General features: G+C 39.3%; 2 protein-coding genes across 2 annotated transcripts in view; one reads left to right on the top strand and one right to left on the bottom strand.

Annotated features, from left to right (window-relative positions):
• LOC139122463 (cadherin-23-like) overlaps positions 1–4,538 on the bottom strand; it is a 192,033-nt gene extending 187,495 nt beyond the window's left edge. The window contains exon 1 of the mRNA XM_070687855.1: positions 4,163–4,538. The gene's annotated coding sequence lies outside the window, so the exon portion shown is untranslated. The remainder of the gene's footprint in view (positions 1–4,162) is intronic.
• Positions 4,539–15,995: 11,457 nt separating this feature from the next.
• The window catches only part of LOC139122455 (growth hormone-inducible transmembrane protein-like), a 45,329-nt gene continuing 43,400 nt past the window's right edge, over positions 15,996–17,924 (top strand). Inside the window, exon 1 of the mRNA XM_070687838.1 lies at positions 15,996–16,154. The gene's annotated coding sequence lies outside the window, so the exon portion shown is untranslated. The remainder of the gene's footprint in view (positions 16,155–17,924) is intronic.

Here is a 17,924-nt window from a genome sequence, read left to right as displayed (position 1 = left end):
TCAAAACCCATCTATTGTAAAATGGTCTTGAATTAATTTAAAAGAAAATGAGAATTAGAAACTGCCATAATTTTGACCATTTAAAATCATAGACTCAGAAGCAGTCAGTGGAATCAGTATCTGATAGCAAGCAGGAAGCAATGCTCTATTATATAATATTCACAGCTAATACAACATTGTCCATACCATTACCAGTAACCTGATATCACTGATACCACTGAGGTCATATTTGAACTTCCAGGTCTTGTTTGAGCCCAAGCAGATACCCTTTCCTGTATAAAGTAGGTGGTTGCACTGCAGTATTAATAAACTGATATACTTTTAGGTCCTATGTTATTTTAATTTTCAAGGATTGATGGTATGTTCACACTGGCAAATTGATGCTACCATAGACTTTGAACATCTTGAATTGCAATTAAAATAGATAGGCCTGTACAGGGAATGGCAGTATCACTCTGTGACAGCACCATTACAATTGCGAAATCTTGTTTATTTGCTAGAACTTAATTACATCTGAAATATTAATTGATATTATAAGTTAAAATTTGACAGAAGACAAAGGGAGTGTGTCAAAGGGTTAACTTGTCATCTCATTTGATAATAACGTAAGTATCTCAAGTGACATTCTGTGCCACTGTCCTGATCTACTGCAATTCAATTTACATTCCTATTTCATTGTTTTGTAAGAAGTGTTGACATGCACCTCCATATTTGTATCCCTTTTAAGCCTGACTTACCAGAGCTACCCAAAATGAAGAATTATTGTAAATTGCTGCCATTCGTCTTTACAGATTATTTTGTCCCTATCACTGTAACAATAGAAATCTTTCACCAGTTAAAAGGACAAAAGCTGTTATTTTTTATATTATTTTATTTTTGTTTTGTCAAAATAAACACATTTCTTATTCTTTACCATCAAAGGTATGTTGAAATTCTACTTAAACTTGAACATGCCTCGGGGATAGAAATCTGGGCTTTCAAACTTTATCAATTCTATTCTGATATACCACTTGAGGGGGCTCATTTTAAAGCCCTTTATGAAAGAAAAGTTTTGACTGCCTTATTTTTTTGAAAACCGAAAATTCTTTTTTTCCCCATGGAGTTTTCCCCATGGCGGCCATTTTGAATTTCAAGTATCAGGAAATCTTAGGCAATTTGTCTCTCTAGAACCAAATTTTGCGTGATGAGCCTGGATTTTAATTTTTGCTTTGGTAACAGAATGGTTGTAAGTTTCATTGAGGAAAGTTTGAGCAAAAGTTTAAGTCTTTTACTCTTGAGGTACATATAACCATACTACCATAACAGTGCATTTTGAAAGATATACATTATTATTACCAACAAATATTCTTGTCTGGACTAGGAATCAGTTGTCTACAATAAAATTGGATAACATACACAAGCACTGAGTTGGACACTGCAGGCATTCCAACATGATTTAATTTGGAAGTAGAACAAAAACTTGTATTTTAAGAGACAGTTGGAAAATATCTCATAAGCAACAACTTAGAAGAAATTGCATGATGATAACTATGGAAATAAAGAAAATAGCATATTGTGGCCACCAATTCTAAAAACTCATCTTGTTTATATTGTTTACAGTAAACCCTTTTAAGCATGGTTATTGTTCTGATCTCACCTACTGTAAAAAATACCTGATTTTGGAGATTGCAGCGATTGCAGACAAATTTTAAAACGTTGTTCATTTATTTTGCATTCAGACATATTTTTGTAAATTGTATTGTGTGGGAGTTGTCAAAACTAATAGTGAATTCAAACATGGACAACAGGAAAAGCGATGTGGAAAAGCGATGATTCAAGTGGAAGATTAAAAGTTAAGCTACACTTGAGCATTGTTCATCAACAATCATGTATTATGACACTTGCCAGCATTAAGTTGCACTAAAGTTGTTACTATAAGTTTAAATGTTGTGGATCTACTAGATGTGGATCTACTAGATGTTTGTAAACTTGACTCTCAAGAGGTGGTAGGACCTTCCATCCACATTGACTCAAAATGCAGTTGTCAAGTATGTGAGAATCTTTTAATAAGGACTTGTTGCAGTCATTGGTGATGACATTATGCAATCACTCTCAAATTTATGGCTTGCAAACAATTGCAAGGGTTTATCTAACATGACCTTGACAGCTACAAATCTGCTACTGTGCACTTCTTCTAGTCAGGTCAATTAAAGTCTCTGTTTGACTCTACAAAACAAAAGGATTATGCTCAGTAAAATTAACATTTTAGTTCAAACAATCAAAAATGACACCCCTCTCCCAATATCAGTTGACAGCTATGAATTATTCTAATAGGACACAAAGGTTTCCTAATTACGCAATAACAGACCATTACAGAGATATAGATAAAAACAGGGCTTCAAATGAAAGCAACAACACTTTTTTGCATGTAAACCAGATATTTCTTAGGATGGTCAATTTTGAAAGTCAAAATATAAATTGATCACAGGGGGGATTTTTCACATACTTTTTTAAACAATATTCTATATTGACAATTTTACTAAACACTAGACAGAAGGAAGTAATTTTTGTGCAAGCCTAGACGGAAATAACAATAAATCTTATAGGTCTGCATGCATCAACTATAAAGATTCATTCAGACTTTTAGCAAATTTTACCCATGAAATTGATACTTGGCCAAATCTAAAACATTTCAAGATTATGTGATTCCTAAATAGAACTAAAAGAATTACAATATCTGGTTTAGAAACATACTGATGATGCAACATGATGATGTGAACATACTGAACAAATGTGAATTTATGTGTTTTGTGCAATCTTTATAACATAAAATGAATAGTACGTAGTGAATACATATTTTGTTATTTGACGTAAATCAGTAATCAACAGATCTTTTTTCTAAGGTCTATGGTTAAACTGCACTCTGTCATTACAGCATGTCATTCATCTAACACTATCAGTTGTTCATATCCTGATACACAGTTGAGTTCATGATGCAGTTAGCTCTGGAAACAGGAACTAAAACTTTAGCCTTGACTGACCATCCATTCACTATTTAGTTATTAACAACTTTTGTTGAGTAATTTCTAAAATTGAGAGACAATAGAAAATTAACAATGTCATTTTAGTTGAATAATCAGTGTACACTTGTTTCACATTTGTAAGGTAAGAATGGCGGCCATTTTGAAATTTCCAATTTTAATTTTACTAGTTCTTTGACGGCTTTCCTATCTTCACATTGATGAAACAGTTCTAGATTTTGAGTTTCATTGAGTGAGTATATTCTATATCAATAGGACCAACTAACCCCAACTACGTCCTTGAATTGAAGTTGACAGGTAATATTATGTGTGTTAAAAATTGCAATTGATCTTGACATATATCTGATGCAAAAGAAGTACTATACATATACAGTTCAAATAACCATTGACAAAACAACCTGTAATGCCGATGGAACTGAAAACAATAACTTCAGATATATCGTGTCATCAAAATGGGTGTGACTCGCAGCGTTTTGGGCGGCGGTAAATTATCATGCTGCGTGAATAATGATATGAGCACACCGAGCGCAATATAATTATTACCGAGCTGCAGTGGCAACTGGAGTCAGACTGATCATGGAGGTATCAAGAGATCGGCCTGACTGACTCACTTTAAAACTGTGCATCAGAGACAAAGACAGCTAGTTAACACACTACGACCCTCAAATAGTACCTGCTGCAAGAATGGAAACAACAACGAGACTGACTTGTCGTAAAGTTAACTCCATAATGCTGTGCTTTTGTTCATGTATGTACGTCTTCACAAGTTCACTCGAAAGGGGAGAGAGTTTCCAAAACACGCCTGTGCCTAACTCCAGCGCGTGTAAACTCAAGGTTGACGTAAAAAGTCAAACGAAACAAATACATAGGGAGTGTCTTCATTCAAAAGTGGGTATGGTGAACTACACGAGTATGCTGAGTAAATCATGAAGTAACGTCTGATAGCTATCTGATACAGCCTACAGGTCCCATGACGGAGTCACTATCGGCAGAAATTATGGGACGGCAGATCGTCCATGTAGCCGACACGAACACGAAGTGTAGGGCACCAACATAGACCCTAGCTCACTGCATTGATGTTGTATTTGTCCCAGTCCGGTTGGATTCCACTTTCCCGAATATAATATGGTGTTTGTACTTACCCTGTTGTGTGTTATGAGAATATTTCCATGTCAATAAAGTCAGATCCTGGTGATTTTCCCCGTTCGGAGCTGCGCCGATACGTCCAGGTCGCGTTTACCCAACTCAACAACCGCCTGTTGATGGCTGTTCAAATGAATCGCGATACGGCAATAATTTTTAAACTCCGACCGCTTTTCAGAACTCCGTCTGTCCGTTTTGTGTCGCCAATAACCAAAAAAACTACAGCAAGAAGATCAAGTTATAAACTTAACTGTCAAAAGAGTGTGTCTTCAACCCAGTCAGTTGACAAAATGCGCAAAATTCACCATAAACACAGACGACCTTACTGTTCACACTACCACCTTCCTGTAGGCTGTACTGTGCTGAGTGGAAAGTCCATTTCATTTGCATAACAATCTGATTAGGTGGACCATGCTATTGATAGACGGGGCCGACAAGCGAGGTCGTCGGCGAAAATGAACACACCCAAAATTAAATCACTCCGGTGAATGGTACTCCATGGTAGTATTATAGGTTTGTTCATACAAATTTAAACTTGTAAGCCTATAACAACTGCCGTCTTCTTTTCACGATTCCAAGCAAATTAAGTTAGCGAAGTGGGCCTATCCTCAAAAAATGAAAGTAGGCCTAAACAGATTTAGGCCTATAGTAGCCTAATATTGGATACTAGGCCGACAGTCTACTCTACACGGTCACCGTCACTGTACCGTAAATCTGCATATTTAGAGGACAATTCAGTTGAAAACGCTCTTTTTTACGGAAGACCAATTTCACTAGCTATGGGTGTTTCTTCGGGCAGAGACGTTTCCTCGAAACTAATCTACGTCTACCGAACAAAACCGTGTGGATGGGTGATCTAAGGCCGCGTTCAAAAAAGTGGTGAGGGGGGCTGGAGGAATTCACGGGGGGGGATTCGAAAATTTTGGGGTAGTCGAGAGGGGGGACTTGAAAGTTTTGCTCTGCCTATGGGGGGACCTGAAATATTTTGACTCCAACATTTTGGTGTCGTCCAATGGTTCTAATGTTAGTAATAATTAAGGCCAAAAAAAAAAAAAGAAATGTTTCTGGTCAGCGCGCGCGTCACTTGAACAACAGCGCGTCACCCTTTTTTTTCCTGGTTTGAGGCCGGCGGCTGTGGCAAACTACATACTGATTACTATAACACCAAACCAAAACGGCTGAAGAGAAAGAAAATTCTTTGGGGCACATGATCAGTGACTGCATGAACAGTTTAAATGTTACTATATTGATAAAACTACAAAACTCAGTGTTATCCCCATGCCATAGCGGTCCCGCTACGCTTTCGCATCCCCCCCCCCCCCCCGCTACGCTTTGATTCTCCCCGCTACGCTTTAAAATATTCCCGCCATTCTTAGTTCACACGCTCTGCGTAGCTACCAGCTGATGCCTGCATTGTCTACACATAAGCGCTCACTGCAACTTTTAACCTGGTGAAAGAGTTGAAGGTGTGAAGTATGGTATGCATCAGATAAGTTGTCAGGAAGTGTTGAGAGGAACGTTAAAACAATAGAAGAATCGGCTGGGTTGTTCACAAATTTTCATTCCAGAACGACTATTACGACCAACAAAGACAGTATACATCGCGGACAAGTGTTCACAGAGGTAGGCGGTGTAGCACTAGCAGGGCCTTTGATCACATTCCATGCTTTGATCAACGAAATGGACCGCAAAAGAAACAAGAGTTGACTGGTGAGGTTGATTATGATTGTACAACGATGAGTTTTGTCTGAGTACGATCACGATCGCGATCGAGTTCACATTGCATAAATTTCAATATGGCGGCGGCCATGTTGGTCGACAGGTTCATAACGTGTTGACATTGATCCTGGCGTCGCGTGTGGTTCCACTCTGACACGTTCTCTGAAAGATTTTACACCTGATTTTCGAGGGATTCTAGTTGTACTTAGTTCATGTCTTGTGATCATCTTTGTGGTATTTTTAAAATCAAGAATCGAACGACGATGTTCAGTGGAAGTAGAAGTTATGTGGGGGGGGGGGGGGGGGGGGGGGGGCCGCTGGTTGAAATCTATCCCCGTGATGAAAAATTATTCGCGGTGTTTGTCGTTCAAAATGATATAAAATTCATTGCACTTGAATTGTGTAAAGCTTAAACTTGTGAATTTTCCTCTTTGTTGGCAAGTTTTGACAATTTATTAGCAATATATGTATTAATGAAACTCCAATGAGACGAACCATTTCTTGCTCTCAAAGTTTCAATCTGAATCTTCTGTTTTAATTGTAATTACAATACTGTGATGATTTATTAAAGTGTAATAAAGATTTTCCATGATGTTCAAACTGCACACTTTTGTGTTACCATTGCATTTTGTTGTGAGTGTACATGTATGTGTGGATGCATGTGCAAGCTTACATCCATATGCAAATAAATTAATGATATGCAAATGATTATGCAAATTGGCCGCTAAGCTTTGGCGCTTTAACTGACCCTGCTCCCTCCCTTGAGGAGGAAAAAAAAAAAAAAAAAAAAGCCGCGTCGCCGCACCATTTTTTAAAGAAAGGCCTGACCAGAAACATTTCTTTTTTTTTTTTGGCTAAACAAAATCTAGAACCGTTTTGTCATATTTTATGTCTTTAATCTCGAAAAAGTCTAAAAAGTATGAATGCCATTAAATTTTCGTAGAACAAGTTGGCTTTGTAATGGGGCAGGAGCTACAACTGTTGATAATTTTTCAATATTTCTATGCAATGTATCAAACACAGTTTCTTGGTGTCTCTCTACAGCATGCTGCTGAAAAACACAATATTCAGTTTGTCAACAAAGCCCGTTTGTCTAAATATTGGTGATAATTGAATGATGCAAATGCACGGTACACGTAGGCTGTGTTGGCAACATGAATACTGGATAGCTCAACATTCTGTAGGGAGTAGAACAAGAACACAATTGTATAAACTGAACAAAAATATTGTCAAAATAAAAAGTTAATACAACTACTGCCCTGCTACTACATACTGGCAGTGACAGTGATACATGTAGCTCTGACTCTGATGTAGTTTAAGAAGAGTTTCGGTCATAGGACACTCAATTGACAGTGAAACATACATCTACTTGTACACAAGATCCAGCCAGAGAGCAACACATAGAAGACTAGGGGACTAACAGTTACCATGGATTTTTGACATATACATATATATTTTGGCATATGAGAACAATCAAATATTAGAGAAAACGATGGGGTCACCATACTTTATCTTATTCAAATGTACGATGAAAAGTCACTTTTTCTAAAATCACTTAAAATCAATATATAAAACCATTCATTTCAAGTTCATGCAGTGAATGAAATTTTCACATCTCATTGTACCAATAACACAAAAGTAAAATTTTGAACAGCAAAGACTCTAATTTAAATGGAAAAAAGTGTGACTAAATGGAATCTTTTATTTGTTATCAAATTTGCCATTATTACACCCAAAATTTCTGAGATTAAAACATTAATTTCATGGAATATTTTTGCCTTCCAGTATTGTCAATTTTGTAAAACATTTTATAAGTGGCATCTAAGTTATATATGTCTTGTACTTTTGAAAAAAAAAAATTTCGGTAGGCCATTGTGCTCATTTTTTCACAATTTGGTTAAACGTAGCTAGGAATACACAATTTTCATACTCTCTCATGATTGTCATTTTGTGTGCTTTTCAGCTGGTGCCATTGAACTGGCCAGAGTTGGATAATCTCAAGTCGGCTTAGACTGAGAAATCCAAAAACTTCACTGATGCATTTAAAAATGAATCAATTTAAGAACTTGCCCTGGGTATATGGCTCTTAAAAACCTGCTGATAAGAGGTAGTGTTGAACATTTGCGTGCAGAACGACACATTAGGGACTGGTCAGTTTCTTCAGGACTGGGGGGGCGGTGGATTCATGGGGGGGGTCACCCTGTTTTTGACTTTGGTGATAGGGGGGTCACCATGTTTTTGAAATGCCCAATAGGGGGGGGTTAGTGTGTTTTTTGAATTTTGACACAAGGCTCATCATTGCCTAAAATGCTAGTGTCAGCCACAAATTCATCATTCAGTTGTATTTTTCGGCGCGCCCTTTGGGCGCGTAACTTTAATAATCAGTCATATTTTTCAGCACGCCCAACTTTAACATATCAAGCATACATACATCAGAGATATCTGTATGTTCAATATTTTTCAGCGTGCTCTTCAAGCTCATTACTTTAATATATCATACATCTTTCAGCATGCCCTTCAGGTGCATGACTTTACTATGCAAGGCATATATATCAGAGATATCAGGATGTTTCATATTTTTTGGCGCGCCCTTCGGGCGCCATACTTTCAGAGATATCTTGATGTTTGCTAAGTGAAAGTGTACCATTATGAAATCTGCATTTCATATGAAAAGGATGACAAATTCCTGATACAATTCGTATGAGAAAGCAACATGCACAAATATTTCACAATATATATTTGATACAGTGACTTATTTTAGAGATAGAAAAATGACAAGATATCTTTCCTTCTCATTGATGCAATTATTTTCCTTTGTTTCATAGGTTTTCTGTAGAAAGATGCTTTTTTATGAACAAAATAACAGTTAAAAAAGGCAGTTTTTGTCATTATTAGCTGTGCTTTTATGGTTTCAATGTTACAAGAAAGGTCCTCTCAGACACTGTACACATCAGATTTGGCTAAAAAAGCTCTCTATGGCTCCTCAGTAGATTTAATTGGATGGTTGGCAAGTCTTAACACCCATCAAAGTTTTTGATTCACTGCTTTTTCCTCTTTGATATTAATGATTGACATCCATTTCTGTACAACAGTTCAGGACATCTGGTTAAGCAGAGAAAGTGTGAAATACATTCACAGCTCATTCAAAATACAGCTCATTCAAAATGTACTGTATTTAAACTTTAAGATTGACACTTAAAGATGTCCATCTTTTGTTTTACCTTTGTCGCGCCCCGGGGGGGGGGGGGGGGGGGGGTCACCCTGTTTTAGAAATTTGGAATAGGGGGGTCACCCTGTTTTCAAAATTTGGAATAGGGGGGTCAGCCACTTTTTGACGTCGGCAAAAAATAATCCACCGCCCCCCCCCCCGGCCGAAGAAACTGACCAGTCCCTTACATGTTTTTTTTTTTATCTCTGCGTGCATTCCTAATAAATATGCGGCTATATGGTAATTTGGGGGGGACTTGAAAATTTTTGAGGGTATTGAGGGTGGGATCTGAAAAAAAATAAGATTTCAATCGCGATTCCTCCAGCGCCCCCCCCCCCCCCTCACCATTTTATTTTGAACGCGGCCTAAAGAGCACAGGCGCTCCTTAGCTGGTTTGTGTGCTAAGTAGATCGATTTTCGGATCGAAAATCTTAGTTTGCAGTGGCGAGCATATCGACTACGGGATCAATAGATCGATCCGATCGATCTGAAAATCGATCTACTTAGCACACTACCCAGCTAAGGAGCGCCTGTGCTAAAGATACATTGACGAGATATGGGGGACAATAAAAATACGGCCAGGTCCAATCTAAGGTGAATTCGTCTTGCATCGATAAAAGACTAATAACTTAATAACATAAAATAACCCGAGATTTTCTAAAATAAAGTTATAAGGGAGCCGTCATTATTTACGGTCAGGGGGTAGAAGGAATTTCATCGGAACTCGACTTCGGTTAATCCACCACCCCCCTGTCAACCATGATGAATTTGAGTAACCTCCTTCCTCTCTAACTCAGAAATTTTGACTGGACCTCCTTTAGAAAAGTTAATACTGATACATGGATAAAGTTTACATCAATAGCAAAGATCTATCAATTCCTGATGTACCTGCTAGATTACCATGGGTTATCTCATGACGATTGAAAAAGGTGAAACCAACCAAATGAAATTCAAAGTGACAACAAAATACAAATATAAAAGCTCACGTTATAAGTAGTATCCAACCATATAGTATTGTTTAGCTTGGATGGGTATCATGACAAGGTTTCACTAGGATATCTGACAGGGCAGAGTTTGAAAGTACAGGGGGAGAACACACGAGAGGCTGAGGGGAAAAGTGTTAGGGGGCTAGCTGTCCACTGTCTTTCTTTGAAAATTTTGAGACATCGATGTGTGCAATGGTGCAGTCTGGTGCAATCTAGCTGAGAGGTTTTTTAAAACTGTTAGAATATCTCAGGAGGAGAGCACGAGAGGGGGTTCCCCCTCTTGTATCGAAAATTTTGAGAAATTGATGTGTGTAAAATTGCAACCTGAGAGGTGTTATTTCTCACAAAAAAATTGAGTGAGCTCCCTTCTTGCTCTCCACATTTTGAGCAACCCCGTTTAAGTTTTCAATTTTTGAAGTACCCCCCTCATATTCCTCTGACCCCCCCCCCTTGGTCGTAAAGAATGACGGTTTCCTAAACGATGTTATTTGAAGGGCCTGAGAACACTATACACCCTCGTGCAGCACAGAAAATTGCAAGTGAGTTATTTCAGATAAACATACCTTGAAAACTTACTTAAGATTGACAGGCTAATAGATGATGATGATGATGATGATGATGATGATGATTGTGAGTAGCGATGGTGGTAGACGTGAAATGTTCTAAGGGGCCGTCGATAATAAAAGCTGACCCACAAGAAACGTAATTCTTTCGTTTTACTTGAAACCTCCTCTCTCCCCCCTCAAAACGAAAGTTCTCATGCGAAATCAAATTTGTATTATGATGCCGTTTCTGACAAACCCACACGCACCTCTCTGATCCGCACGCCCATGAAAAAATACCGGAAGGGCACACTAATTGATAAACCTCCACTTTACGCGTTTCACTTTTTAAGACAGAACATTTTAATGTATTTTGCAGGTAGGAAAATGTTTCACATACATGTTTCACGTTGAAAAAGCATACAGTTTTTATTTCACATTCATGTCTTTTCGTTGTCTTTTCTGTCTCCGGATTTTGCGGTCATTCTGTTCTCGATGAACGCGAAGGTAGTTTTGCGTTCTCGCTGCAAAATCGCACTTCGAAAACAATAGAAAATCCTTATTCGATTTTGACGCACACAAAACGAAATGAGCTTTTACCCCCTCCCCCCCTAAACGAAAGAATTACGTTTGTCGTGCGTCAGCTTTTATTATCGATGGTCCCTAAGTGTGTACTACTTTTGTGACATTCAAGATTACATTTAACCTAAAAGCAATAGAATCGGCACGTTCTATACACATCAGTCAGACCTTATCATAACTGACACAGGTAATGTCGGCGGACGACGCCCATACCAGCGTAGGGGGTTATTTACATGTTGCGTCCTTCGGTGTGGAGGTGGGAATTGAGGTGTCCTAGTCTCAGTACAGGTTTCTTCTTGCTATAATTGTTTATTTCCCTTTAATACGTTTATGTGGTGTCTTGGTCTTATGCTGTTAGCACTGCTTTCTCTAACGATTTCTTTTTCTCCACACGTGCACGTATTTATCCTTTGACAATCTTATGGGAAGTTTTTCTAATTGGCTAATGATAATCGACGGAATCGCGAAACGGCAAAAAGGCGGAATAAAGAAGTAAAGAAATAGAATGAAATAAATAAAAAAACCCAGCAAAACAGATGGCCGATTCGATGTACTACTGGCGCCGCTCGCTCACCATTATGACGCTGTGCGTAAAACAGTGACCCTTCAAAAGTTTGTAAGAAAAAAAATTACCCTCCCCAATTTTCATGCGCAACAAACTGTGACCACCTCCTACGTGTCACAGTCCACAGCAATAATATTTCTAATATATTTATACAAATATATAATTGTAGGCTAGCCAATAGACTTAGAGGTCTGATTTTTTGGTGGACAGGGATGATTATGCAGGCAGAGTTTCTGCCAAAATGTCAGGTGAGCAGGATGACTTTTGACCTCAATTTCACAAACGTGTGTACGGCGCCTATCTGACAAAATGCGCTTATCTGACAAAACTCTTTTTAGCAATACCCTGGGGAGTCACTTTAGCCAACGCACTTCATGCGCGCGGTACATGTCGCTTCGCGCTTCGTACGATGTTGTGTACACGTAGTGTGCCAATTTAACGTTAATACGAAGTCTTCTATACGAAGGATTTTGTTTCCGTAAACTACTCTCAAATTGTTGACATGTAATTAATTCTTTTGTGTTGTGGCTGTTCTTCCATCGGCCGGGCTCGCGCTCGCTCGCTGTACTGTAGTCGAGACCATGGAGATAACTCAGTATTGCAACATGTAGGTGCTTTTCTTCTCATCCACTTGGATGTTTATCGAGTATAATTTAATGGCGAAATTAGCGATCGAGGAAGGTGATGAAAAACAAAAACACAAGTACTCTTCTTGCCATTGTGGTGATTTTGATACTCCTGTCACCGTGAGAGCGGACGACCTCATGTGACCTCGTGCCCTCTCCTCTACCCCTTAAGACAGCCTCTATGTGTTGATCGATGTATACATAGTGATTAATTGAGGTGCTCGGCGATTTTACGCAATCAATGAAATTTACTGTATTTTTTAACTATTATATGGCTATTTTGTGATGTTTGTGATTTTAGACTGCTCTAATTAAGATTTCGTTTGTGTGTTTTAACAGACGAAGTATTGCGTGAGGGATTACTTTCCACAAATGAGTAAGGCTACAAGCAGTAATTAGTTATTTTTGTCAGATATAAAGCACGTTTTGTCAGATAAGCGCCGTACAAACGTGCCTAGAAATCAGTAACTGCAAGAGCTACAGCATTTGATTTCTATTTGTTGGGATGAGGCACATAAGCTTAAAGGTTTGACATCCTGAACCTCACCAATAATGTGTCAAATAAATGTTATCAATGTTGACAGGGGAGGGCCATTGTTTGTTGCACATGGAAATAGGGGAGGGCCACTTTTTTCTTGTAAACACTTACATCCGCCCGCCCTCCCGATTATTTCTGTCAGTCCCTTATTTCTCTGTTTCGCCATTTCGCTATTTCGCAACGCGTCAAACTAGCCAAAAGATTGCCAAGGGACGGCCAATTATAATCGACGAAATAGCGAAACTGCAAAATGGTGAAATAGCAAAATGAGGAACTGGAAAGAAATTACTAGGAGGGAGGGCTTGCATTGTAACGAATTATTAATGAGGTATAGTATGTGACGCCATTAGGTGCCTCATCCCACCAAATATGAAGGCTGTAGCTCTTGAAGTTACTGATTTCTAGGCATATTGATGAAATCGAGGTCAAAGGTCATCCTGGTAATGTGAAATTTTAGCGGAAAACTTTATTTACATAATCATCTCTGTCCACAAATATCAGATCTCTAGCTCTATTGACAAGCCTTTAATTTCATAATTGTATAATAAATGAGGTACAGAATGATGAGAGTCAAAGGTCACCAGAAAATCCAAATTTCTAGTTATATGTTTTCATCCCTTACCAGTCATTTTTCAATATACACCAGCCCTCTCGGACTGTATGTAGGAAACGATATAGTCATAGTTTTTCTGCGAGGTCTAGGGCAGGTCAAAGGTCATAGAAAATTCAGAAAAAATAATACTTTCAAAATCTTCATAGCAAGATCAACGTGGACATGGTTTGAGACATTGATATTTGCAATGTAGCAGACTGGCCATATGGTCTACAAAGTGAATGTACAGAAATTTGATTGATCAAGTATTATACAAATAAGGTCAATTTCAAGGTTAAAATCCAAGATGATCACAAGAAAAAAGGGTCTAAATATTATTGATGTGGACTGTGACATGTAGGGAAAGGTCACTGTTCGTGTGCATGAAAAGAGGGGAGGTCACCAACACTTTTGAAGGGTCACTATTTTATGCACAGCTTAATTTTGAAAAAATGCCGGTCCTCCCTCCCTTTAATTTCTCTCACTTTCCTTACTCACATGAGGGAGCTTGTGGAGCGAGTGTTACATCGAATCGACCCTCTGTTTGCTGTTTGTCGGATTTGTTCATTCTATATATTCCAGTTTCTAATTATTTCTTTATAAATATTTGAATTTACTACTCAGTTTCTTTACTTCTTCCACAGAGTAACATGGACAGAGTGGCAACACTTGCATGCCTTTTGTTCTATGGTCGTCTCGGTAGACTATTGGCTTTTTATATTAAAATGAGCTTCAAAGGTGTTAAACTTTTTGGAGGCTTTGTTTGTATTGTGGTTGATAATTACACGAGATTATGCAAAAAATACGACGAGATGGCATCGTACTGCCAGTCGTGTAGCAACCATAGTTACTTTATGAGCTCTCAGGCCAGAAACACTGCTTCAACACGCCAGCAGTTTCATAAACATGTCCTTCCTTGACGCACGTGTAAAAGAGGGTATGACTGACCGTAAACCATTGAGTAAAACCATACAGTATCGATAAAAGACTTTCAAATTTGGTTCAAACACACTCATTATATATTCATAAAAATGTAAGAGGAATTTTTAAAACAGTAAAACTCACTTTTCTTAAGCTCAAAACACTCCCGTTTTCGCCAGCACGTCAATTCTGCTCAGCACCACACGACAACAACAACAACACAAACTTTGCCGAACATACTTTCGCTTAACAAAATCCGAAAATTACCGAAGGATTCATGGTCGGCACTCTTCGGAAAAGAGAGGCGAGAGCAACCTGAGGCGAGGCGAACATGGATGGGTTACGTAACCGCTTCACGCCTTAAACAATACCCGTTGCCACTCTATCTATCTTTCTCTATGCTTCTTCATTTCGCTATTTCGCCATTTCGCAGTTTCGCTATTTCGTCGATTATAATTCGCCCCAAGGGACAAAGTACGTGACACAGCAAAGAGAAAAAGAAATCCGTTTCAAAACCCGTGCTGACATAAGACCATGAAGGATGTCTCCTTGATAAGACCGAGACATCAAAAGTTGACAGTATAAAACTTTTATAACCTTAGCCTTAGCTGTGAGTCCATGGCGTTTAAAGTTGTACAAGTCAAAATCAGCCTAGCCTGGACCCTATTCGTCGTCGCCTTCGGTCAGTGGGGACAAAGGCCGAAAAGCGACGAATAAGGACTAGGCTATAAGCCCGTAAAAGGCAAGAATCCCATCTGAAAACACCTATAGCTAGGGACCCCACAGCTATATAAAACCATGGAGGTACCAAAAGACCTCGATGATAAAACTATAAATTGTTATTGGAAATACATATCATAGTCAAATGTAAGTAAGCTTACGCATCTCTTGCTGCGAAAACGAGCCCTGGCCCTGCCACTCCTTGACGTGTGACCAAGCAGGCTACCCGAGTGGCAGAGGCTATACGGATTCGCAGCGCATCTCGAAAGTGAAAGAATTAAACTTTAGCTCAAACCTTCCTCAGTGAAACTTTTGACCATCCACTTACCGAAGTAAGAATAAAATTCAGGGGTCATCGAGCAAAATTCGGTACCCGAGAGACAGATTACCTAACTTTTCCCAATATTTAAATCCAAAATGGCCGCCATACCTGTATTAACACTATGTATGGGGGAAAATTAAGTTTTTTATTTTCGGATTTTCGAAAAACTAAGACAGTTTCTTTTACTAGGAGCTTAAACATGAGCTCTAACAAGCCCGAATTTTTGTCCCCGAGGCGCAGTTTCTACCTTAAAAATAAAACACTATTTAAAATAGGCCTAAAGAAATAGCAAGAAACCGGTGCTGAGACCAAGACACGTCTATCCCCACCTCACCCTGGGGACGGACGTGTAGACCTAAACAACCCCCTTGCTAGAACGTCGAAACGTTGCACCACTCTACACTCAAACTATCCAGTCCACATACACCTGTGGGGCCATTGTTGTTTCAAGAACTTTCTGGTTTGCTCCTGATGATCGTCTCATTGTCGTAAAACTCATAGGTTTACGATGAAGTATTCTCTTACGGCAACTAACATACCCTTTGTGAGCGGCGGTCGACAAAACACAGACGTAGCTGTTGTGGAAAAACATAACCACGCTTCATCGGTAAAAAAGTGACTTTCACTGAAGATCATTTATCTCGCGTACAAGGAATTTTGTAAATAGGTGGTGAGTGTCATGATAATTTCAGAGAAACCCTTTTGATGTTAAATATGGAGGATATTTTGCACGTACTATTGACGGAACTAGTGATGCAATCTGCTGATGTACATTTCACCCTGCGACATCGCACGAGTGAACTGTCATTCATCTACTTTCACTTCGATAACTGAATTCGTCATCCCGTTTTGGTTTAACCCACAGTCGCTGTTCGGTACACGGCGAGGACCGCTGTATTCACGGTCTCCCCTAGCTGTAGGTCCATTGCAGTGCTGTTTTCAGACGGGACTCCTGCCTTTTTACGGCTGATTTGGACTTTTATAACCTTTTCGTAAAGGTCAAATTCAGCCCGTAAATGACAGGAATCCAGTCTGAAAACACCATAGCAGCTATGGGCCTACAGCTAGGTCCCCTCTGAGGGACTGCGATACATTAGAAATTCCGAATGCATACAGCCGCCTTCGCCGCCTATCGAACCACAACTTGCGCAACTTTGGTTTGACCAATATAAAGTTTCTGAGACAGTACCCAACCCGGAACTTAGAATTACAGTCAACTCTCACCTTTTCCAACCCGCCCAGAACCAACTCGTCCGATACGAACTCGCCCGAAACCAACTCGCCTATTGTTTGAGATGTACAATGTAACATGTAGTATAATAATATATCTGATGTTATAGATTCTACGCACCTTGTGTTGTAAAATTTGCGGAGTGTCCACTGACCGGTCCTACTAATTACTGCCCGTGACTGCCCGTAGCTGCCTGAGGACTGCCCGAGAACTGCCCGAGCACTGCCCGAGGAAAAAGTGGGCCAAATTTCGCCAATTTTAACACTAGGCCAATAGGTTCAGTTTATATCATGCCCAGCCAACCAAAAATATCATTGATTTCGCGTTAACCTGATGTTTTCTCCAGCGGTTTTGGAACTCTGAAGACGGCCTGGCTAGCGGCTCGAAGGACATCCGCCCAGCTTGATAGTGAGATCATACCATTTAGTCCGAGAGGTGGTACAATAACCTCGACGAGTGCGTACAGCTTGATAGCCTACCACCCCTTGCACTGAATGGTATGATCTTACAATCAAGATGGGGACGTCTTTCTCATCGAAAGCCCGGCGTCTTTCGGGTTCTAAAGCCGCTAAAGAAAACACTAAATCAATGATATTTTTGGTTAGCCAGGCATATTATAAGTTCAAGCTATTGGCTTAGTGTTAAAATTGGCGAAGTTTGGCCTACTTGCTCCTCGGGCAGTTCTCGGGCAGTCCTCGGGCAGCTACGGGCAGTCACGGGCAGTAATTAGTAGGACCCCCACTGACAGGTGATTGTCAAAAATTGGGAGCTTGAAATTGGCTTTTGATAAGCGGGACTTTTTTCTCCAATATTCACAACATTTCAGCTAAGGGACTGTCTCAGATTGTCGCAGAAGTTCAAAGAAACGAAATTTCTTCGTTTAGATCAAAACCCCCGCCCCCCTCCCTCTAAACGAAACTTCAAAAGTGCGAAATGTTCATGTCTGCCTGAGAGTACAATGTTGCATTTTGCTATAGCTACTGAAGAAGTATTCCTCTTGCCACATTACAATTAAAGTAAACGATCAGATTTGAGTACTAACAGGGCATTTTACCGCATAAAAGTTTCTTTTTATTTTACTTTCCCTTTTTGCATCTCTTGTGCTGTTCTTTGTCTTTGTGAACACGCAATTTGTACTTGGTAAGGGCGGTAAATAAGCGAAAAACTTTGACAAGGGGGCCCAGGCATGTTCAATCATATTAAAACGAC

The sequence above is a fragment of the Ptychodera flava genome, chromosome 22 (genome assembly GCF_041260155.1).
Source record: "Ptychodera flava strain L36383 chromosome 22, AS_Pfla_20210202, whole genome shotgun sequence".
In the NCBI taxonomy this organism is placed as follows: Eukaryota; Metazoa; Hemichordata; class Enteropneusta; family Ptychoderidae; genus Ptychodera; species Ptychodera flava.
This window is presented reverse-complemented; position numbering and strand designations above follow the sequence as displayed.